General features: G+C 43.0%; 1 non-coding gene across 1 annotated transcript; it reads left to right on the top strand.

Annotated features, from left to right (window-relative positions):
• Positions 1-10,364: 10,364 nt before the first annotated feature.
• Positions 10,365-10,457, top strand: TRNAI-UAU (transfer RNA isoleucine (anticodon UAU)). Its single transcript is given in 2 exon segments — positions 10,365-10,402; positions 10,422-10,457. It is a non-coding gene; the product is annotated as a tRNA-Ile (tRNA).
• The last annotated feature ends 13,311 nt before the right edge of the window (positions 10,458-23,768 follow it).

Genomic DNA, 23,768 nt, shown 5'->3' with positions numbered 1-23,768 from the left:
GGCCAAGGGATGAGGCTGGAAGTGTCCTTATTCACACCCACTGAGGGAGACAGTTGAGTACCTGTCACTTTCCATTTGGACCAGGTTTCACAAGTTTGGCACTATTATTAGTAGTAGTAGTAGTAGTAGGGATGGGAGTCTCACTCTGGAGCTGTCTCACTCTGTTGCTCCAGGCTGGAGTGCAGTGGTGTGATGACAGCTCACTGCAACCCTGAACTCCTGAGCTCAAGCGATCCTCCTGCCTCGGCCTCCTAAGCAGCTGGGACTACAGGTGCACACCACCACACTGGATTCATTTTTAAATTTTTTGTAGAGATAGGGCCTCGATATGCTGCCCAAGTTGTTCTCAAAGTCCTAGGCTCAAGCGATCTTCCCACCTTGGCTTCTCAAAATGTTGGGATTACAGGCGTGAGCCACTAAGCCCTGGCTCCCTTAGCAGTTTCCAAACCCACCCTGCGGTTTTCCCAATACATGCAGAACCAGCTTTAAAGTGACCACAGCAGAGATGCCAGTGCAGATACTGGAGCCTTTCCTCAGAAGTCTGAGTTTCAATTATGCAGAGGGCTCTTCCTCCAACTTCTAAGCTTTAGTGGTTCAACTTCTTCCTTTGTTCTCTCAGCCCAAGAGTGGGTAGCTGCTTCTTGCAGTTACTAACTTAAGTGATACTGCAGATTTGTTTTTTTGACTTTTCAGTTATCTAGTTAATAACCATAAACCTAGTTAACAGTTCTCTGTATTACATTGTCTCTGTTAAATAATTGGTATAGTTTCTGTCCCCTGACTGATATATCTTTATAAGCTTAATTCTCTATTACAATACATTTGTTTATGGTTGTGATTTGCACCTCCGGGAGGGTTAGGTTCTAAGATCAGGGTATCAAACAATAAAACTTGTTGGTCCCCCAGTACACTGCCTCCTTAATGTAACTGAAATTGGCTGTTGGCCCTGGGATGGAGCCAGCTACCCTAGCTAAGACCCTTCTGGGCAGTGCAGAGCAGAATTTGGCAGCTGAGGAGGCCTCTCATCTGGCTGTGGTCAGTGTCAGTTCCTCAGGGCTCTCTGCAAACAGAACTGGAAGTTTATGTTCCCTTTTACCCCACAGGCAGAAGGTCCCTCTGGGAGAAATTCATAGGCCAGCTCTGTGCTGAGATTTCAGTTTAGCTTATATATCTGCCACATTTCCATTTTCCCCTGCTCCAGGGCCAGTTGGACCACCCCTCCCTCCCTGTCTTCCATCCCTCCTTTCTCCATGAAGACATTTTTCAGCTCCCTCATCTTCTTTCTCCTTTTTGCCAGGGGCCATTGAATGCTACCTCATTTCAAATCACCTGGGTTAGTGCCCTCCTCCCAGCCCCCATATCCTCTGGCATGTGCCTCATTCTTCCTGGCATGGATCCCGCATGTCTTAGATGGGAGAAGGCATGCATGGATTCTTATGAGTCCCGGGTACTGTGAGTAGTGGCCAAGCTTGGCATTTCTTATAGCCCAAATGTCATGGAGGAATTCATACTTGCTACCTACAGATAAAGAGACAGAAAATCAATGACTTACCAAAGGCATTTAGCCACTCCTACAACTTAATTTAAAAAAAAGACCAAAACTCAAAAACGAAAAAGAAGACAAACAAAAAAACAACAAAACAATGGGCAAAAGGTTTGAGCAACCATTTTATAAAGATACACAGATGACCAATAAGCACACACAAAATATTGCTCAACATCATTAGTTGAGCAATTAATGACATGCTCAAATTAAATATATGCAAATTAAATATTCAATGCAAATTAACATGCGAATTAAATATACAATGAGATGCTATTACATACCCGGTAGAATGGCTAAAATTAAAGACTGACAATATGAAGCATTGGTGAGGATGTAAAGCAACTGGAACTCAACATTACTGGTGGGAGTATAAGGTGGCACAACTAATTTGAAAAAAAAGAGTTCCATAGTTTCTTATAAAACTAAACATAAGGGTCGGGTTCTGGGGCTCATGTCTGTAATCCCAGTGTTTTGGGAGGCTGAGGTGGGAAAATCCCTTGAGGTCAGTAGTTAATGACAAGCCTGTGAAACATGGCAAGACCTCATTTCTAATTAAAAAAAAAAGTTCGCAGACAGTGGTGGCGTGTGCCTATAGTCCCATCTACTGGGTAGGCTCAGGCAGGAGGACTGCATGAGCCCAGGAGTCTGAGGTTGCAGTGGGCTATGATTGCATCATTGCACTCCAATCTGGGCAACAGAGATAGACCCTGTCTCAAGAACAAAGCCCCCAACAACCACCAAACATAGGACCTTTATCAAAATTAAAAACTTTTGTGCATCAAAGGACACTATCAAGAGAGTGAAAAGGCAAGCTACAAAATGGGAGAAAATATTTGCAAACCATGTATCTGGTAACGGGTTAATAGCCAGAATATAAAACAACTTCCCAAACTCAGCAACAAAAAAAAAAAACAAGCAACAGAATTTAAAAAATAGGCAAAGGACTTGACAGACATTCCTCCAAAGGAGATATTATATAAATGGCTGATAAACCCATAAAAAGATGCTCACATCACTAATGATTAGCGATGCGCAAATCAAAACTACAGTGAGATACTGCTTCATTTCATTAGGATGGCTATTATAAATACAACAGCAACCACAACAAACCAAAACATAAAATGGCAAGTGTTGGTGAAGATGTGGAACTCTCGTGTATTGTTAGTGAGAATGTAAAAATGGCACAGCTGCTGTGGAAAACTGTATGGTGGCTTATCAAAAAAAGTGAACATAGAATTAACTGTATCTTCCAGGAATTCCACTTTTAGAGATACACCCAAGAGAATTGAAAGCAGGGACTCAAACAGATATTTGTACACCGATGTTAGTAGTAACATTATTCACAGTAACTAAAAGATGAAAACAACCCAGCGTCTATTGACAGATGAATGTATAAACCAAACGTAGTATCACATATAATGAAATATTATTCAGCCTTAAGAAGAAATGAAGTTTTGATAGATGTTACAACATAAATAAGCCTTAAAAATATTACGCTAAGTGAAACAAAGCATACACAAAAGGACAAATATTATATGATTCCACTTTTATGAATACTTAGAATAGTCAAATTTGTAGAGCTAGAAGGTAAAATAGTGGTTACTGGGCTCGGGGGAGGAGGTAATGGAGAGTTATTGTTTAATGGGTATGGGGTTTCAGTTGAGATGAGAAAAAAGTTGAGGAGATGAATAGTGGAGATGGTTGTACAACAACGTAAATGTATTTAATGCCACTGAATCACACACTTAAAAAGGGTTAAAACGGTAAATTTTATGTTCTGTATATTTTACCACAATAAAAAGAAAAAAATAGCCAGGTGCGGTGGCTCCTGTGATCCTAGCACTTTAGGAGGCTGAAGCGGACAAATCACTTGAGGTCAGGAGATATACAAAAATTAGCCGGGCGTGGTAATGTACTAAATGCCACTGGATTGTACAATTTAAAAACAGTTAAAATGGTAAATTTTATGTTATGTGTAATTTGCCAAATAAAAATGCTAAAAACAAAGAAACTATACATAAACATACCTTACAACCCAGCAATTCCATTTCTGTATTTATCCAAGAGAAATAAAAATAAAAATACTTGTATACATATGCTCCTAGAAGCTTGTAAAAGCCCCACACAGGAAAGAGCCTAGGATGTCCATCAAAAGGAGAATGGCTCAGCCAACTGTGGTATATATGATCAATGGACAACTATTGAAGTCACTCAACCAGTTGGTTGAGCAGAAACATGGATGTAGGTTGTTTTACTCCAGTTTCTTGTCTTTCTTCTTCCCCACAAGGTGGGCTTTCCTACTCACCCAAAAATTTTGACCTAAGGAACACCTTGAGTGTTACTGAAACCCTAGAGCTCCCTGGCAGGCTCTGTTGAAACTCTTCCTTTGTCCTCTCACAGGAAAGTCATCATCATCTGTGCTGTGGCCTCCGAGACCTCTATCTGGTTCAATAGGTTTGGGTCCATCCCTTGCCAAGATTGACAGAGGAACCCTCCCCATTCCTCAGCAGAGGGGAATCTAGGCACAGAGGCGCCCAGTGTGCCTGGGTCACGGTTTTCACCTCTCTAGGGGTCAGAATTCTAACTGGTCTTTCCCATGTTTCAAGTTGGAATGCTTTGGCCACCAATACACAGGCTTCTGTGAGCCTGACAAGAGCCTCTCTTGGGGGTGACCCTGAGAGGCACAGAGTTGTCAAGGCCAGGCATGCTCACTGTTCTCCAAGTGGCAAAATGAGCCATCTACTCCATACAGTTTGAGGGCATGGATCTTCAGTTGCACAATCTGTATTTGAATCTTAGCTTTACCACTTGTTTTGGTAAACTGCACGACCTCACTGTGCTGCACGTTCCTCATCGGTGAAAGGAAACGAGAATGCTACTTGCTTCATGGGGTTGCTGTGAGGACGAAATTGCTTCATAGGGTGTCAAGTTCTTGGAGTTGCTGCCTAGCACATGATAAGTACTATGTAAGTGTATTATTTTTACCCACCGACCACCATGTTCTCCATGTTCTTTGAAGGCTGCTGTTCTCCAACAAGTGAAAAGAAATAATAAATGCATCCTATCAGTCAAGATTCAGACACACCAGTAGTTTGAACAGGGAAAATTTAATGTAAAAAATTATTAACTAGTAAAGGAGGATTCATTATGAAGAAGGGTAAATGGAACTCTAGATAATTCAGGAATAACAAAGGGAGCAGCCACTACCTCTAGGGCTGACATAGGGAACCCGAGGAAGCAACAAACTCTCCCTCCCCTCCAAGGCTGAGATTCAGAGCTCACTGGTGAGGGTGGCGCCGGGGCCTGCGGATGGTGGAGGAGTTTGCTGAGGCACTGCAGGCTGAGGATGGCAAGCAGGAGACTCTGCTGGGTGCTGGCAAAATCTCACTGGGAAGCCGCCCACTGGCAGCTGTGCTGTAGGAGCCAGAAGAAAAGCACTGAGCTAGGAAGAGAAGTCCCTTCTAGTGTTCTTCTAGCACTTTCTACTGGCAAGACCTAACAGTGGCACCAGCTGACAAGACAAATACTTTCAGGGTCCAGCTCCAGGATCACAAAGCAGGGCCAAGAAGGGCGAATTTGGAGCGGAGCAGAGCAGTATGAAATGGACTGGTACACACCCCATCCATGTTCTTATAGAGACGTTTAGCAAGGAGTTTTCCCTAATTATGGTTTATATATTTATGGTAACACAAAAGGGAGCTAGGATTAGGGTGACCATATGTTCCAGATTGTCCGGGACAGCACAATTCATGCTTGTTGGTCCAGTATTATTAATAGTGCTCCTTTTGACTCTCAGAAATGTCCCTGTTTGGAGGATAAATTATGTGGTCACATTATCTACAGATGCATCAGCTTCCATGAAACTAACCTTCCCACTGCTAGTAGCTAGAAATTCTGTAAATACCCCACCCTACCCCCAATCTGTCTGAATGCAACAATGAGCCACCAAGGCAGTCTAAGGGCTAAGGGGCCAAAATTTCATGGAGAAGAGGAAGTGCATTCAGGTGAGCTCGGCACCCTGAGCTGCTGTCCTCCTTGAAGTGTTTGTCAGTGACAGAAACTATGAGGCTGAAAAGGTGAGCGGAAAGCAATGGCTCTCCAGAGGAACATATGATTAAAAATACATCGAGTCATCCATAGGATCGATTTTTTTTTTTTTGAGATGGAGTCTGGCTCTGTTGCCCAGGCTGGAGTGCAGTGGTGCGATCTCGGCTCACTGCAACCTCCGCCTCCCGGGTTCACACCATTCTCCTGCCTCAGCCTCCCGAGTAGCTGGGATTATAGGCACCCACCACCACGCCTGGCTAATTTTTTGTATTTTTAGTAGAGATGGGGTTTCACCATGTTAGGCAGGATGGTCTCGATCTCCTGACCTTGTGATCCGCCCACCTCGGCCTCCCAAAGTGCTGGAATTACAGGCGTGACCCACCATGCCCGGCTAGGAGCGATCTTAATGAGTATAAAACACAATTCTAAGTTATATGAAAGGACTGTGTCATAGTTAAAACGGTAGGTTTTGTTTTCTTAATGGTACATAAAATAATAGCACATTTTACAATTTAGGGTGTTTTAGATTTTATGAAATATGGTATATTTGTTCACAAGTATGGGTATATCTGTAAGAGAGAATCTTATAGAAATTGTTGGGTCAAAAGATACATGCACTTAAAAACACTGACAGATTCTGGTAAACTATCTTAAAAACAAAACCAACTAAAGACTATCCATTTCCCCACACTCTCAACACTGGACATTACCAATCTTTAAAAGTTTTCTCATCTGACAGGCTCTCACCACTTCTTCATTTCGGTGTCAATCCAGACAATTTGATGGGATCCTTCAAATTATCATATGTTCCACTCTGTGTAATTGGTTCAAATCTGTATCATACTTCCCTAGAGCATGGGCCTTGAGACCTACACCTCTTTCTCCTCCTAAGGGAAAATAAGGGGTCATTTTCCCAGGGGGTGCTGGTGAGCATCATGGACTATCAGGACAGGAGGGGACCTCAGACACTGACAAATGGAGGGGGTTCTGAAAGGCATTCAGGAAGCTCCACAGTGTTGCACGTGGCAGTGGCGTCTTTTACATTTCCATTTGGAAAAATAACAATTAAAATAATCCTTTAAGATCCCCCGCTACCCATTAAAATGGAATCACTTTGGAAGCCTCTGAATGCGTGCTCACCGATACATGAAGCGTTCATTCCTTGAACACCAGATATGCGTTCATATGACAGCTGCTTGGGTGGCTTCTCACGTGGGCTTTGCCTACTCTACAGCAATATTTTTAAAAGTCATATGCTGCTTAATATATACCCATAATGAAAAGCTGGCTAAAAATAGAAAATATAAAACATTTGCTGGAATAAAGTAAATGAGGACCATAAAACGAGAATTCTACAATTTTGAACCAAGACGATTTTCATTCACTAGACCTACACATTGCATTCAGCCCATCAAACTGTTTATATGGCTCATCACGGTGTGTCTTGTATCTCTGAAACCAAAGTCAGAGAGAAAATATAGTGACCATTACATCTGATTTGGCCTCTCATTATTAGAAATGAAGACCAGCCATACTCACATCATGCTATTTGCAGAATGTCACTTGCATACAGCAGTCTGAACCCTTCTGTTTTATCTCATCATTTAGACACAAAAAATGAAAGTAATAAAAATAAACCAGTTTTTTTTTTAAAAAATGCAAAAGGCATAAATTCCAAACATTCATTTAGGAAAGCAGTTTTTGTCTATTTTTGATGCTACAATGAGTCATTAAGTTTCATACATTTTAATATACATTTGTCCCAATACCAGATATATGTTATTTTAAAAGATATTTGTTAACAAAGCATGCTTTCCCCTTACATAATTACTTTAAACATTTTGCATTACTTGGAAAATGTGAAAAGGTTGAAACTAGTCTTTTAATAATATAGATATTACTGCTGTATTTATTTATTTACTGAGACAGGGTCTCTCTCTGTCGCCCAGGCTGAAGTGCAGTGGTGTGATCTCAGCTCACTGCAACCCACACGAGTTTTCGCCATGTTGGCCAGCCTGGTCTCAAACTCCTGGCCTCAAGTGATTCACCTGCCTTGGCCTCCCAAAGTGCTGGCATTACAGGTGTGAGCCAAAGTGCCCGGCCGATATTACTGTTTCAAAGTTATACATGGATCTAAAATAAGTTTTATTTAACAATCCCTTCTCTATTACACATCATACACAAATTATTGCATGATAAAATAATTTCAAGGTGTTGGCAAGAGTATACATGGTAAAAGGGGTCCTCCACTAGTCAAGCCAGGCTGGAGACCTCTTATCTGGTCTAGATTCTTCAATTTATAGATGAGGAAACTGAGGCCCAGAGAGAGTAAGAGACTTATTACAGTCTCTTACAAAGTTAAGAGGACCACAGCGATGACTCCTAGTTCACTGTTCTTTAGCGAAAGTCTGGGTGAGGTAAAGTGCCTTTCAGGTCCCAGGAGACTTTTCCTTGCTGGAAAAGATCTCCAGCAGCAGAGTTTCTGACCCTGCCCCCTTCACCAGGTGCAGCCTTACCCACACTAGGCTCCTCATTAGAGAACCAATATTCTTGGGGGCTAAGCAATTTAGGTTCACTTTATGAGGTGCTGCCTTCCCTTTACATGCAGTCGGGGATCAGTCAGTATCTGTGGAACCAATGATCCACGAATGGGGCTAGTGGGAGGGGATGCTGGACCACCGAGGGCCAACTCTGCTGCTCGTGGTTCACCAGGTGGGCTTTGCCTGAGAGACTCCAGAGGAAGGGCAAATTCTGCAAATGCTACGGGATTTCAGAAGACGCTGTGTATGAGTCCACAATTTACTTGTTACCAGGAATTAACCCCTTCCAACTTAGGGGGGAGAAAATCATCCCCACCCTGCACAAACCATGTATTTACCTTTACATCCTGTTCCAGCTTCCAGGAAGAATTTATTTAACGGATCACTCTCTGTTGCCCTTGATTTACCCTGGCCTCATCCACAAAGGCTCCAAGGAGCCCTAATCCTGGCATGCTGTAAAGAGCCCTGCATCCCACCACCTGCCTGGTGCGGCATGGGATCTTGCGAGGTGTTGACCATCCCTGTTCTGAGTTCCTGAGTCTCCATGTGTCTTTCAGCTTACAAAACTATCTGGAAACAGCCTCCCCGGGCTTCTTTCTACGGAGACTTTCCTAAAAACTCCTTCGGGAGGCCCCCTGCCTTACATAGAATCTTTTGCTACCTCCTCATGGTCTACCTGATCACTTTAACTCTTCTGCTCGAGTTTCAAGGCCTTCTACAGTCCAGTACCATCCCACTGCTTGACATTTGTCACCCTAACACAATCTGTTACTGTGGCCAAGTCACCCTCAAGGTGACTACACAAATGACCTTCATTCTGTCCATCGCTTGCTCATGCAGTTTCCCCCATTATTGCCATAATCATTCTGTTGTTTGCTCGGCTGGTTCTCCCAGGAAAGCAGACGTCATCAAACAGGTGACCAACATGCCAACAGGTGCTCAGGGACCATCAAGATGAGTGAGACAAGCCTGAAGGAAGAGACAGGGGATGGTGGGCACTCGGGAGGTGGCTGGCACTCCGGAGGAGGCTGGCACTCCGGAGGAGGCTGGCACTCCGGAGGGGGCTGCTACCTTTCCTGGAGGACCAGCTTCCTGGCAGGCTTATCAATTAGGTACAACAGGCACAGTGCATAGACCAGAAAAAACATTTAAATGTTAATTTCTTTTGAAATGAGAAGAAAACGAATATAGTATTAACAAATGAAAAATAGTAATAATGAATATAGCAATAAATTCAGCTTGAATTACATTCATTTTTATATCATCACAGTGGTAAAATATAATTTTCAAAACTTTTTCTTTTTTTTTAAAATGGAGGACAGGAGCTCACGAAGACAAAAGTGCCTACGGCCCAGAACAGTCATAATTCAGGCCTGGGTGCAGTGTTTAGATTTTGTTTTGTTTTTAAATGGATATCTAGATATTTGTATGAGATCTCCTGATTTTAAATAATGGAAATTAGTTTTAACATCAAACATTTTGTGGCCCAACAAAACACGCAGGGTTTGGGCTGCAACTTCTCCAAAGTCCGGGCTATCTCCGCGTCCTCCGCTCGGGGTGGCCTGGCAGGGTTTCGGGGCCCCGCCTCATGCCTGGAGGGCCCAAGAGCCACGGGAACCTCGCGAGCCGGACCAGGCGCCAAGCCACAGCCGCGCGCCGCCCCCGGCCCCTGGCCTCGTCCGGCCGGGGCACCCCCGACAGCCGCCACTGGGGGGCTCCGGACGCGCTCCTTCCGGGGGGCCCCGCGGGCAGTCGGATCGGGCCTCCCCGGGGTGCGGGAGCAAGGCCGCCCAGCTCAGCCCCAGCCCCAGCCCCAGCCCCAGCCCCACCCCCGGTCCGCGTCACCACCGCGGCGAGGCCCGCCTGCCGCTTCCCCGGCCTGGGCCCTGCCCCTCGCGGGCCGGCTCCGGGACGCGAAGCCCATAGAGGGGGTTTTCCGGCCGCAGGCGCTGGGGCCGCTCCTCCTACGGCGAGGCCCGGGGCTGCGCGCTGCGCACTTTGCAGGGCCCCCGTGGCCCTCCCGTCACGGCCAGGCTAGGCGGCCCCTCCATCCCCGAGGGCGACACTCGTAGGCTTCCCCGGCTCGCTCGGCCGCGGAACAGCCTGGAGCTCGGCGCGAAGTCGCAGAAGGCTCGGGCCTGGGCTCGCACCGCGAACGCGCATGCTCTGCCGAGGACCGCCGCGGGCGCCAGTGCACCCTGATAGAGCCATCGCGAGGCCCGCTTAGCGGAGCTCCAGTGGCGCAATCGGTTAGCGCGCGGTACTTATACAGCAGTACATGCAGAGCAATGCCGAGGTTGTGAGTTCGAGCCTCACCTGGAGCAAGACCCTTTTGGATGTCTGCAACCCCTTTTGTGTATCTCGTTGCCAGAAGGAAGGAGTTAGTCTCTCTTTAGTCTTCTCCCTTCTTGTTTCTAACTGCTCTGCCGCACGTCCCCATCGGCCGCAAGCAGGAAGCAGCTCGCAGTGGACTCTCAATGCCCCTTTTCCGAGCTACTTGTTGCTACCGCGCAACATGCAGCCGCTCGAACCCGGACATCCACCCACTGCGTCCTTCTAGTGCTCTTCTTAGGCGGGTACTGTAACTGCACCTAGTCCCGGACCACAGGAGGGCGGATGGAGGTGGCGAGGCGCTCCACTGTGGCGGGGTCCCTAGCTGGCCGTGGGGATCGAATATTCTGGGTACTTCATTCTACAGTGTGAGCCTGAGCTCCCGGTGCGGAGATGAGGCCCGGGGCCGGGCCGCTGCCCCTCGCCCCCGGGCGGGGCCCAAGCACCGCCGACCACTCCCAGGCGTTGGGGCCCGAGGCCTAGCGCGGGGCGTCCAGGGAGCTGTGGGGAGACCTGGGGCGGCTGTTTACCGCCCTTGTAACTCGTGATGAGTTCTTCCCCCTCGCTTCTGTCTGCAGAGACCAATAAGACTGCGGGCCCTTCTCCTCAACCCAGGCTCCCAGCCGTCCCTGGGCAGATCTGCAGTTTGGGGAATGTGCTCGGAGAGTTCACCTCCCCATCATGTGCCCCTTCTCCTAGCGGCACGTCACAAATCCTGGTTCAGAAGTCCTCCCGGGGGCCGGGAAATCAGGCCAAGTGGTGGGCGGATGCGCCCTGTCCCACATCCCCAGCGGGGTGGGCAAAGCAGGCTCAAGCTCAGTTAAGGGGTGGAAAGCCTCCTGGACGTGTTCTTTCAAAGGGGAGATTTTCAGCTGTTTTCATGGACGGGATCGTTGCTAGATTTTGGGTGGAAATATTACCCCGCGAGTGGTGAAAATCAAGATCTAGAACGTTCAGGGAAATAGATGGAGGGCGGAGCTCTTGTCTATCTCCTCCGCTAACCCAGGCTTCGGTTGCTCTCACCCACCCAGCCCCCTGATGCAGAACAGGAACCCTATGCCAACTGGAATGTGGGAAGGGCCTCCCACTTCCCCTCATCCTGGTGCCGGGTTCCTCGCCAACCTCGGGGAGGTCGCCTCTGGCTCACAGACATCCTCAGAGTCATGGGGTAGGTCCCCTGTAGAAATGCAGCCCAGGCTTGGAAACAAATAAAATCTCTATCCATTAAAAAAGAATAATAATAATAATAAAAAAAATAGGCGCGGTGGCTCATGCCTGTAATCCCGGCTTGGGAGGCCAAGGTCGGCGGTTTTTTTTTGTTTTTTTTTTTCATCACCCAGGAGTTTAAGACCAGCCTGGCCATCAGGGCGAAACCCCGTATCTACTAAAAATACAAAAATTAGCCGGGTGTGGTGGCACATACCAGTAATCCCAGCTACTCGGGAGGCTGAGGTGGGAGGATCTCTTGAATTCGAGAGGCCGAGGTTGTAGTGAGCTGAGATGGCACCACTGCACTCCAGCCTGGGCCAGACCTGTCTTAAAAAAACAAAACAAAACAAAACAAAACAAAAAAACTTGCGGCTGGGCGCGGTGGCTCACGCCTGTAATCCCAGCACTTTGGTAGGCCAAGGTGGGCGGATCATCCTGGCTAACCCTGTTGAAACCCAGCCTCTACTAAAAATACAAAAAATTAGCCGGCCGTGGTGGTGGGCGCCTGTAATCCCAGCTACTCGGGAGGCTGAGGCAGGAGAATTGCTTGAACCCGGGAGGCCCAGGTTGCAGTGAGCCGAGATCGCGCCACTGCACTCCAGCCTGGGCGACAGAGCGAGACTCCGTCTCAAAAAAAAAAAATGCTTACTTTCTATAAAAAACAAAACAAAACAAAAAACCCAACAGCTTTAATGGGATATAATTCCTATACCATACAACTCGCCCATTTTAGAGTGTACAGTTCAATGGATTTTAGTATATTCACAGGTAAGTACAATCATCACCACAGTCAATTTTCAAACATTTTCTTCACCTCAAGACTAGTTCTCACCCTCCCATCTTCCCAACCTGTTCCCCCACCAGCCCTAAGCAACCACAAATCCACTTTTTGTCTCTGTAGATTTCCCTAGTCTGGATTTTCCTACGAATGGAATTATACAGCATGTGGTCTTTTGTAATTGGCTTTTTCACTTTATAATGTTTTCAAGATTCATCCATATTGTACCATATATCTCTGCTTCATTTCTTTTTATGACTGTATGATAGTCCATTGTATGGATTCTTTCCATTTTTGAATAATGGAGAAAGGGTTGGCATTTTCAAAAGGAAATTTGCCAAAAACTGCTTTGTAAGAGGTGATTAATTTTAAAATGCACAAACAGAAAAGTGATCAGACTCAGTAAGTGCAGGTTTCTAATCTTCACAGGTAACTCACTGACCACCAGGAGCCTCTTAGGTACTTCTGAGAGCTTAGCTCAAAGCAAGATCCCAAATAGACAACAATAAATGAATGAGAGATCATTCTGTCAACCTCCTATCCACAGAGAAATCCCTTCCACAAAACCCCAGCTCCTATTTGAAAACTGCTAGCATCAGAATTTCAGTTCCTCTCAAGGCAACTTATTCCATTTTCCAACAACTCTTATGGTTAGAACATTCTTCAATATTGTTTCTGTCCCTACTGGTTACTGCTGGAATGGCAGTGGCTTTGGGAACTGTTTTCCTGGTAAGATGGTAGGGTTGGAAGGAAGCTAAACTACTTGTTCTTTCTTTAATTTAGAAATCTTCAGCTAAGAAATTATTGATTAGGCCATAAACAACAAACATACTCTGAGCCTATTTGTGGCCCAATGTCTTAAAGTGATGTTGATAGAATGTTTTAAGGTTGTGGTGGGTGATAAAAATCAAGTCAGACAGGGCATGGTGGCTCACACCGTAATTCCAACACTTTGGGAGGCTGAGGCAGAAGGATTGTTTGAGCCCAGGAGTTCCAGACCAGCCTGGGCAACATGGTGAAACCCTGTCTCTACAAAAAATACAAAAATTAACCCAATGTGGTGAGGCACGCCTGTAGTCTCAGCTACTTGGGAGGCTGAGGTGGGAGGCTCACCTGAGCCCAAGAGGTCGAGGTGGCAGTGAGCTGAGATTGCACCACTGCACTCCAGCCTGAGTGACTCTGTCTCAATTAAAAAAAAAAAAAAATCAAGTCAGAATACGGGAAAATGCTTTAAAAACTACAAAGTATTATGACATTTTTATTAGCATCAGACCACTGGCTTAGGTCTGACTATACTGTCTAGTGGCTTCAAGAAGGAAGTGGGTAAGTATGAAGTGACCAAACTGGGAAGGAAGCTTGAAGTGACAACTGAACAACCCCAGGCCCCAGGAGGAGAGAAACCTGATGTAACCCAGTCTGACCTTGGCTTTGTAGAATGCTTGGATGAAAAAGGGCTCATCAGAGCTAGGGGTGACACAGCCTGAAAGGAGTGCAGATTCAGTAGAATTTGGAAGAAGAGTGGAGCCAATCCAGAGACAAATGTTTCTGACAAATGACAAGATGCAATTTTCATAGAGATACTTGTAAGTCTATGTACAGTTCAAAGTTCCATGTGTGAGGATGCCTGGCTTGACAGCTGTTTTCATGTAAAAGATCTGGGGATTTCAGATGTGTGCAACCTCGGTTGTGCCAGCAGTGTGACCCAACTGCTAAGAATGTCAACTGATTATTAATGCATTACTATATAATGCATTACATGGTGTGGTGTCAGGGATCACAAAACAGACATCTGTGGAACAAATCTAGCCTGGAGACAGGTTTTGTTTGGCCTTCCAGCACTAACTTGCAAAGTGCTGACATTAAAAAAAAATAATAATTTGCCTACATATCGGGAGATTTCACAGAAATGCTGAGATTTTCAGTTTCTAATGAAAAGTCAGGACTGGGTGTGGTGCCTCACGCCTGTAATCCCAGCACTTTGGGAGGCCGAGGCGGGTGGATCACCTGAGGTGAGGGGTTCAAGACCAGCCTGGCCAACAGGGCGAAATCCCATCTCTACTAAAAATACAAAAATTAGCCATGCCTGTAGTCCCAGCTACTCGGGGGGCTGAGGCAGGAGAATCTCTTGAACCCGGGAGGCGGAGGTTGCAGTGAGCTGAGATCACACCACTGTATTCCAGCCTGGGAGACAGAGTGAGACATTGTCTCAGGAAAAAAAAAAAAAAAAAAAAAAAAAAAAGAAGCCGGGCCATCTGGGGCCCTTATTCCTACATGGAAAGACTGACTGCCCATCTTGGATGTGTATGTGGCTTTCGGTTTGCCATGGTCCCTGTCACTCTCCTCCATTAGTCTCCAACACAGAGGTAGGTGCCGGCTGCCTTGATTCACTGGCTTGCTTTGCTGTTTTCTTTATCCCAGGCTCATTTCAGTCATTTGTACCCTACAGATATCGAGTGTGTGGCCTCCATATGGGTAAAGGGAAGGAATCCTGTTGAACTCTCAGTAGGTCAGAACACAGCCAGAGGGCTGTGATCTGTAGAAACAAGCTCATTTGAAATTCAACAAAATGAAACCAAAGCCCAATTCTTTATTATGGAAAATTTCAAACATACACAAAAGTAGAGAGAACAGTATAGTTAACTCCCATGTTTCCACTTTAAAGAATTGTCAACATTGTTTCATCTATATCCTTTCCACAACATTCACCCCTTACCCCTGGAATATTTTAAAGGAAATCCTAGATATGGTTTAATTTAACCTGTCAAAACTTCAGCATTTATACCCAACAGGTAATCACTTTTTTAAAAAAGCGTAACCACAGTATCATTATTACACCCAACAAGAGTAATAATAATTACTTAGCTTCATCTCATACCTCATCTGCATTCAAATTGCTACCCATATCTCTGAAAAATATTTTTACGGAAGATTGGTTTGTTTGAATCAAGATCCAAACATGGGCTGTACTTGGCATTTGATTGGTGTATCCTTTAAGATATTTAAAGGATAAATCTCTTTTAATCTATTCCAATTCCCTCTCTTTTCACCCCCTTTTATGACATTTCTTTGCTGACCTTTAGAATTTCCCACAGATTTTGGCTAATTGCGTGCTCAAGGTTTTCTTCAGCTCCATGTTCTTCTGTCCCTCATGGCAATTATATCTAGAAGCTTTATAATATTGAGATTATTTTTCCCCCAAAATATATTCTAGATAGTACTGTGTGCTATTGCACCACAAAAGAAAATACATAATGTCTGGCTGTCCCACATTTAGAAATACTGCTTTTGATTGATGATTTCAGCATGGTCGGCTGAATCCATCCATTATAAAGTCCTTCACCAGCCTCTAACCGAATGTTTTAGCAGCCATTGATTATCTTGGTCTAAACCTATTATTTTTATTGAGGATTCCCCAATGGTGCTTTTCTAATTCTATTATTCCTTCTGTATTTATGACTATAGAAGCACAATTCACATAAGAAAGACTGGATATTGTTTGATTCTTTCTCTTTTTCCACCAATCTTTGATTCTCTAATAGTTTCTAAAGATAACTAATAAGTTTTAAATTTTTAAAGCTTTTTTGAGTTATAGTTTATGCACAATGAATTGCATTAATAATGTTAAGTAGCTTTTCATATGCTTATTAGACATTAATATATCCTCTTTGGTGAAGTATTTTTTGTTTTTTGGTTTTGTTTTTGTTTTTGAGACGGGGTCTTTTTCTGTCCCCCAGCCTAGAGTGCAGTGGCGTGATATCACAGCCTCAAACTCCTGGATTCAAGCAATCCTCCTGCCTCAGCCTCCCCAGTAGCTGGGACCACAGGTGCAAGCCACCACTCTGGGCTTCTGTCTGCTTTTTATTGAGTTGTTTCTCTTTTCATTATTGGGTTGTAGAGATTTTCTGTATAATCTAGATATAGTTCCCTTGTTGGATATATAATATGTATATTTTTTGAGACAGAGTCTTGCTCTGTCACCCAGGCTGGAGTGCAGTGGTGTGATCTCAGCTCACTGCAATCTCCGCCTCCCAGGTTAAACCGATTCTCCTGCCTCAGCCCCCCAAGTAGCTGGGACTACAGGTGCACACCATCATGCCCAGCTAATTTTTGTATTTTTAGTAGAGACAAGGTTCACCATGTTGGCCAGACTGGTCTTGAACTCCTGACCTCAGGTGATCCATCCACCTCGGCCTCCCAAAGTGCTGGGATTTCAGGCGTGCACTACTGTGTTTGGCCTGTGGATATATAATTTGTAATTTCTTCCAGTTTGTGGCTTGGGTTTTCATTTTCTAATGTCTATTAAAGAGCAAAATCTTAACATTTTGATGAAGTTCAATTCATTGATTTCTTTACCCATTATTGATTGTACTTTTGGTGCTATATCTAAGTAACCTTTGTCTAACTCAAGTTCACCGAGATTTTAGTCCATGATTTAGTTCTTATATTTAGGTTTATGCTCCATTTTTAGTGGACTTAATTTTTGTGTATGGTGTGAGGTAAGGGTCTCATTTTGAGGGGGGTTGGGGTATGTGGGTATCTAAATTATGGCACCATTTGTTGAAAAGCTTATTCTTTCCTGATCGAATTGCCTTGGCATCTTATCAAAAACAAACTGTCCATAAATGTGTTGCTCTATTGCTGTACTTTCATTCTATTCTATTGACCTGTCAGTATGGTGTTATGCCAACACTACACTGTGCTGATTACCGGAGATTTAGAGTAAGTTTGGAAACCAGGTATTATAAGTTCTCCAATTTTGCTCTTCTCTTTCAAAATGCTTTTGGCCATTGCAGGTCCTTTACATTTTCATTAAATTTTAGGTTCAGTTTACCAATTTCTATGAAAAGATCTGCTTGGATTTTGATAGAAATTCTGTTAAATGTATTGATCAAGATGTTCAACAATTTGAGGAGAATCATCTTCTTCAAAATATGTCTTCTGCAGATCACCTGAGGTCAGGAGTTCGAGACCAGCCTGGCAACATGGTGAAACCCCATCTCTACTAAAAATACAAAAATTAGCTGAGTGTGGTGGTGGATGCTTATAATCCCAGCTACTTGGGAGGCTAAAGCATGCAAATCGCTTGAACCTGGGAGGCAGCAGAGGTTGCAGTGAGCTGAAATCACACCACTGCACTCCAGTCTGGGGGATAGAGTGAGATTCTGTCTCCAAAAAAAAAAAAAAAAAAAAAGTTCTTCTGATTCCATAAACATAGTATATCTCTCCATTTATTTAGGCCTTCCATTTCTTTAAGCAATAGTTCATAGTTTGTTTTTTTTTTTAAACAGGGTCTCAAAAAATGTAAATGTATGTGTTCAATGTATTGGTCAATACATTCAACAATTTGAGAATTACCTTCTTAAAAGTGTGTCTTCTGATTCCATAAACACAGCATACCTCTCAATTTATTTAGGTCTTCAATTTCTTTAAGCAATGTTTTGGAGTTTTGTTTCTTTTTTGAGACAGGGTCTCACTCTGTTGTCCAGGCTGTAGTGCAGTGGTGCAATTATGGCTCACTGCAGCCTCAGCCTCCTGGGCTCAAGTGATCCTCCCCTGTCAGCCTTCCAAGCAGCTGGGACTACAGGCATGTGCCACCATGCCTGGTTATTTTTTGTAATTGTTGCAGAGGCAGGGTTTTGCCATGTTGCCCAGGCTGCTCTTGAACTCCTGGGCTCAAATGATCCTCCTTCCCTGGCCTCCCAAAGTGCTGGGATTACAGGTGTGAGCCACTGTGCCTGGCCCTATTTCTGTATTAAATATTTTGTGAATTAACAGTGAAGCTCTGTGGGCCTGCAGTTTTCCTTGTGAGAAGGTTTTATGTTTTTAAAATCCTATAAGTTCAAGTGTTTAAAATGTGTAAAGCTATTGAGGTTATCTATTTATTCTTGAGTATACTTCAGTACTTTGTGTCTTTCCAAAAATCTACTTCATTTGACTTGTTAAATTTTTTGGAATAAAATTTTCACAATAGACCCTCCTTATCTTTCTAAATTATCTGTAAGATCTGTGGTGATGTCCCTTCTCTAATTCCTGATATAGGTAATTTGTGTCTTTTCTTTCTCACTCTCTCTTTTTAAAAAAATCAGTTTGGTTAGGGGTTTTTTACTTTCATTTATCTTCTCAAAGAATTAGCTTTTGGCCGGGCGTGGTGGCTCATGCCACTTTGAGAGGCTGAGCGGGGTGGATCACTTGAGGTCAGGAGTTTGAGACCAACCTGGCCAACATGGTGAAACCCCATCTCTACTAAAAATACAAAAAAATTAGCTGAGCATGGTGGTGGGCGCCTGTAATCCCAGCCATTTGGGAGGTGCGCCACTGCACTCCAGTGTGGGTGATAGAGTGAGACTCTCAAAACAAAAACCTCTTTTTACAATTTATTTTTATTTTTTTGAGATTTTAGTTTTACCTTTCCTATGGTGCTGAAAAAAACTCTTTTGTTAATGAGTATATTCTTTCCCTTTGAAAGTTTCATTCTGCCTATCCCTCTGTCTGAGACTAAGGTCTTTTCACTCATTTCCTTTTAATCTTCTTTTTTTCTCTACATTTATTTTTATCTTATGTATTTTCTTCTTCTTTTTAACTTGAACTGTAAGACTGAATTACCTTTAATTGCCTGTATTCTCCCTGCTGGTTGAGTGCCCCCCCCGGGGGTACAGGCTGGCAGTTGGGGTAGAGGCTAAGCTTTGCTTCCTTATTTTGGTTCTCAGTCTTTCCCCACAAAGTCTTTGGCACGACAACTTCTGACCTTAGTGATCTAGGGGACTAGATGCCTCTCCATTTCTTCTAACAATAGGTCATCCATGGTGACTGTGGTTGAAACTCCAAGGAACATGGATCCTGGAGAAGAGAGGACTGAGGATGGATTTCTGAGCTGCTTTCAAATATTTGTGAAAGAAGAAATAGTCATAGACAGTGTTGCCCTAGAGAAAAGAACATGAGCTTAGAACTAGAGCCTGTGCGTGATGACCACAAGGAGGCAAACTTATTTTTAAAGTGATTAGCACTGTTGAGAAATGGGATGCGTTGACTGATGAAGGTGTGCATTTCCCAGATTTAAAAGTGATTGAGGCTGAGTGACTGAGGCTCATACCTGTGGTACCAGCACTTTGGGAGGCTGAAGTTGAAGGATAACTTCAGCCCAGGAGCTCAAGACCAGCGTGGGCAACATAGTGAGATCCCATCTCTATCAAGAAAAAAGTGATGGAGCAGAAGCTGGGATATTGGAGAAGAGAGTCTTGCATTGGCTGGGAGGTTGCTTTGGGTAGTATGGACATTTAACAATATTAATCCTTCCAATCCATGAACGTGGAATATTTTTCCATTTTTTGGTGTCCTCTTCAATTTCTTTCATTAGTTTTTTATAGTTTTCATTATAGAGAGCTTTCACTCCTTTGGTTAATTCCTAGGTATTTAATTTTATGTGTGGCTATTGTAAATGGGATTAGTTTAAAAATTTCTTTTTCACATTGTTCACTGTTGGCATAAAGAAATGCTACTGAATTTTGTATGTTGATTTTGTATTCTGCAACTTTACTGAATTTTTTTAATCAGTTCTAATAGTTTTCTTGTGGAGTCTTTAGGTTTTCCTAAATCTAAGATCATATTATCTGCAAACAAGGATAATTTGACTTCTTCCTTTCCATTTTGGATGCCCTTTATTTCTTTCTCTTGCCTGATTGCTCTAGCTAGGACTTCCAGCAATATGTTGAATAACAGTGGTGACAGTGGGCATCCTTGCCGTGTTTCAGATCTTAGAGAAAAGACTTTCAGGTTTCCCCCATTCAGTATGATACTAGCCGTGTGTCTATCATATATGGCTTTTATTATGTTGAGGTGTGTTTATTCTATCCCCAGTTTTTTGAGGGTTTTTATTATGAAGGGATGTTGAATTTTATCAAATGCTTTTTCAGCATCAGTTGAAATAATCATATGGTTTTTATCTTTCCTTCTGTTGATGTGATGTATCACATTAATTTTTGTATGTTAAACCATCCTTGCTTCCCAGGGATAAATCCCACTGGTCGCAATGAATTATCTTTCTAATGTATTGTTGAATTCGGTCTGCTAGTATTTTGCTGAGGATTTTTGCATCAATATTCATCAGAGATACTGGCCTGTAGTTTTCTCTTTTTGATGTGTCTTTGTCTGGGTTTGGTATCATGGTAATTCTTGCCTCATAGAATGAGTTTGGAAGTATTCCCTCCTTCTCTGTTTTTGGAATATTTGGGGTAGGATTGGTATTAGTCTTTTAAATGTTTGTTAGAATTCAGCAGTGAAGCCATCAAGTCCTGTGCTTTTCTTTTCTGGGAGACTTTTTATTATGGCTTCAATCTTATTAGTTGTTATTGGTCTGTTCAGGTTTCGGATTTCTTCCTGGTTCAATCTTAGTAGGTTGTATGTATCTAGGAATTTGTCTGTTTCTTCTAGATTTTCCAATTTATTGGCATATAGTTGCTCATAGTAGCCACTAATGACCCTTTGAATTTTTGTGATATTAATTGTAATGTCTCTTTTTAATTTCTGATTTTATTTATTTGGACCTGCTCTCTTTTTTTCTTACTTAGTCTGGCTAACGGTTTGTCAATTTTGTTTAATTTTCAAAAAACAAACTTTCTGTTTCATTGATCTTTTGTATTTTTAAAATTTCAATTTAATTGATTTCTGCTCTGATCTTATTTCTTTCTATGTATTAATTTTTGGTTTGTTTACTGTTGCTTTCCTAGTTCTTTAAGATGCATTGTTAGATTGTTTATTTGAATTTTTTCCTCTTTTTTGATGTGGGCACTTACAGCTATAAACTTCCCTGCTAGTACTACTTTTGCTGTATCCCATAGGCTTTGATATACTCTGTTTCCATTAGCATTTGTTTCAAGAAATTTTTCAATTTTCTTCTTAATTTCTTCATTGACCCACTGGTCATTCAGGAGCATATTGTTTAATTTCCATGTATTTGTATAGTTTCCAAAATTCCTCTTGTTATTACTTTCTAGTTTTATTCCATTGTGGTCAGAGAAGATGCTTGATGTTATTTCAATTTTTTTAATGTTTTAAGACTTGTTTTGTGACTTAGCATATAGTCTATCCTTGAGAATGATCCATGTGCCGAGGAAAATAATGTGTATTCCATGGCTCTTGGATGAAATGTGCTGTAAATATCTATTAGAGCCATTAGGTCTATAGTGCAGATAAAGTTGATGTTTCTTTGTTGAGTTTTTGTTTGGAAGATCTGTTTAATGCTGAAAGTTGTGTGTTGAAGTCTCCAGCTATTATTGTATTGGGGCCTATCTCGCTCTTTAGCTCTAATAATATTTCCTTTATATATCTGGGTGCCCCAGTGTTGGATACATATATATTTAAAATTGTTATATCTTTTTGCTGAATTGACTCCTTTGTCATTATATAATGACCTTCTTTGCCTCTTCTTATAGTTTTTGTCTTGAAATCTATTTTGTCTGATATAACTATAGTGACTCCTGCTCTTTTTTTGTTTCCATTGGCATAAATACCTTTTTCCATCCCTTTATTTTCATTCTACATGTGTCTTTACAGGTGAAGTGTGTTTCTTGTAGGCAACAGATCAATGGGTCGTGGTTTTTTTTTTTGTTTTTTTTTTTAACCCATTCAGCCAGTCTGTGTCTTTTGACTGGAGAGTTTAGTTTATTTACATTCAATGTTATTCTTGATAAGTAAGGACCTACTTCTGCCATTTTGTTATTTGTTTTCTTGTTGTTTTGTGGTCTTCTCTTTCTGCTTTCTTTCATTCATATACTCCTCTAGTGAAGTGATTTTCTCTGGTGATGTGATTTAGTTTCTTGCTTTTTATTTTTTGTGGTAATTTTTTCGCCATTTTGTTATTTGTTTTCTGGTTGTTTTGTGGTCTTCTCTTTCTTCTTTCTTTCATTCATATCTTCCTCTAGTGAAGTGATTTTCTCCGGTGATATGGTTTAGCTTCTTGCTTCTTATTTTTCTGTGGTAATTTTCACATTTCTTAATAAGAATTTTCTTTAGAAGGAAGAGGCTAAACCAAAACTTATTGTAATCTTTCAATCTGTTAAACTGGCCTAGGGATAAAGTCAGGGTGTCCTTCCCTGTGCTTTTGTAGAAAGCCTGGCCCCTCCATCAGCACACTTGCCATATCCACTTGGAGGACTCATAGGCAGCTCAAAGTTAACATATTCAAAAACACAACTTTTGCTTTTTTCTTTTCCCAAACCTGCTCTTCCCCTACTCCTTCCCATTCCACAAAATGATCCTTTCATCCATTCACCTGATTCTAACTGAAAAACTTGGGAGACAGCTTTGGTTGTACCCTTCTAACTCCTCCTACACCTAATCCATCAGCAAGCCCTGTGTCTTCCTCCAATCTGTTTCCTGAATCCTTGCCCTTCTCCCCATCTGCAGTTTCTGTTATGTCCCACTTAGGCGATTGCAGGAGCCTCTTAACTGGCTTCCAACTTCCACTTCTTGTCCCTCTTCAATCCTTTCTCCATACAGAAGCCCAAATTAACCTTTAATGGCACAAGTCAGACTCTGCCATTTCCTTGCTTAATGCCATCTAAGGTTTTCCACTGCATGCAGAATAAAATGCAAAGGCCTACAGTGGTCCAGAAGGCCCCACGTGTCTGCACTGGCTGCTGTCCACCTTGTCAGCCTCAGCTCCCATCACTCTGTCCCAGCTTGCTATGCTCCAGCTGCTCTTGTCTTCCTAGTTCTTGTTTCTGCCTTGGGGCTTCTGCAATGGCCATTCCTTCCCCAGGAACAGCTTCCCCCACATCTTAGGATGGCTAGCTGCTCAACCATCAGGACTCAGTCAAATATCACCTTCTCAGAGATGCCTTTGAACATAGTCTCTCCCCAACAAATTATTGTTTGTCTCTTTCTTATTATATTTACTATGATCTAAATTTATTACACTTTTATACAAGCGTTAATTGCTTATCTCGCATCACTAGGATATCAGTTCCTGCTGTGCCAAGCTAGTAGGTACTCAACAAATATTTAATGAATGAATGGCAGAAAGTGGAGAAGCAGCACATGGGCACAAACTCTAAAGCTGAGAAGAGGGCATGTGTCCAGGTGCTTCGGGTGTGCTTTGCAGATCCAGGGCTGAAGCCTGGTGTTTAGAGAGTTCTTTTCAGTCTTTCCAAGGTCTCATCCCTGAGCACGTGCATGCCCTGCGTCAGGCGGCCTCCTGACTGGCTGAAGAGTAACGCTCGTACTACATGCCAATGAGAAACCACAGCCTGAGATTGTTGAAGCTGTGGCTTGCAGACATTGGTGTTTATAAGAATCATCTGGGGAGCTTGTTACAAAGCAT

The sequence above is a fragment of the Pongo abelii genome, chromosome 12, assembly GCF_028885655.2.
Source record: "Pongo abelii isolate AG06213 chromosome 12, NHGRI_mPonAbe1-v2.0_pri, whole genome shotgun sequence".
In the NCBI taxonomy this organism is placed as follows: Eukaryota; Metazoa; Chordata; class Mammalia; order Primates; family Hominidae; genus Pongo; species Pongo abelii.
This window is presented reverse-complemented; position numbering and strand designations above follow the sequence as displayed.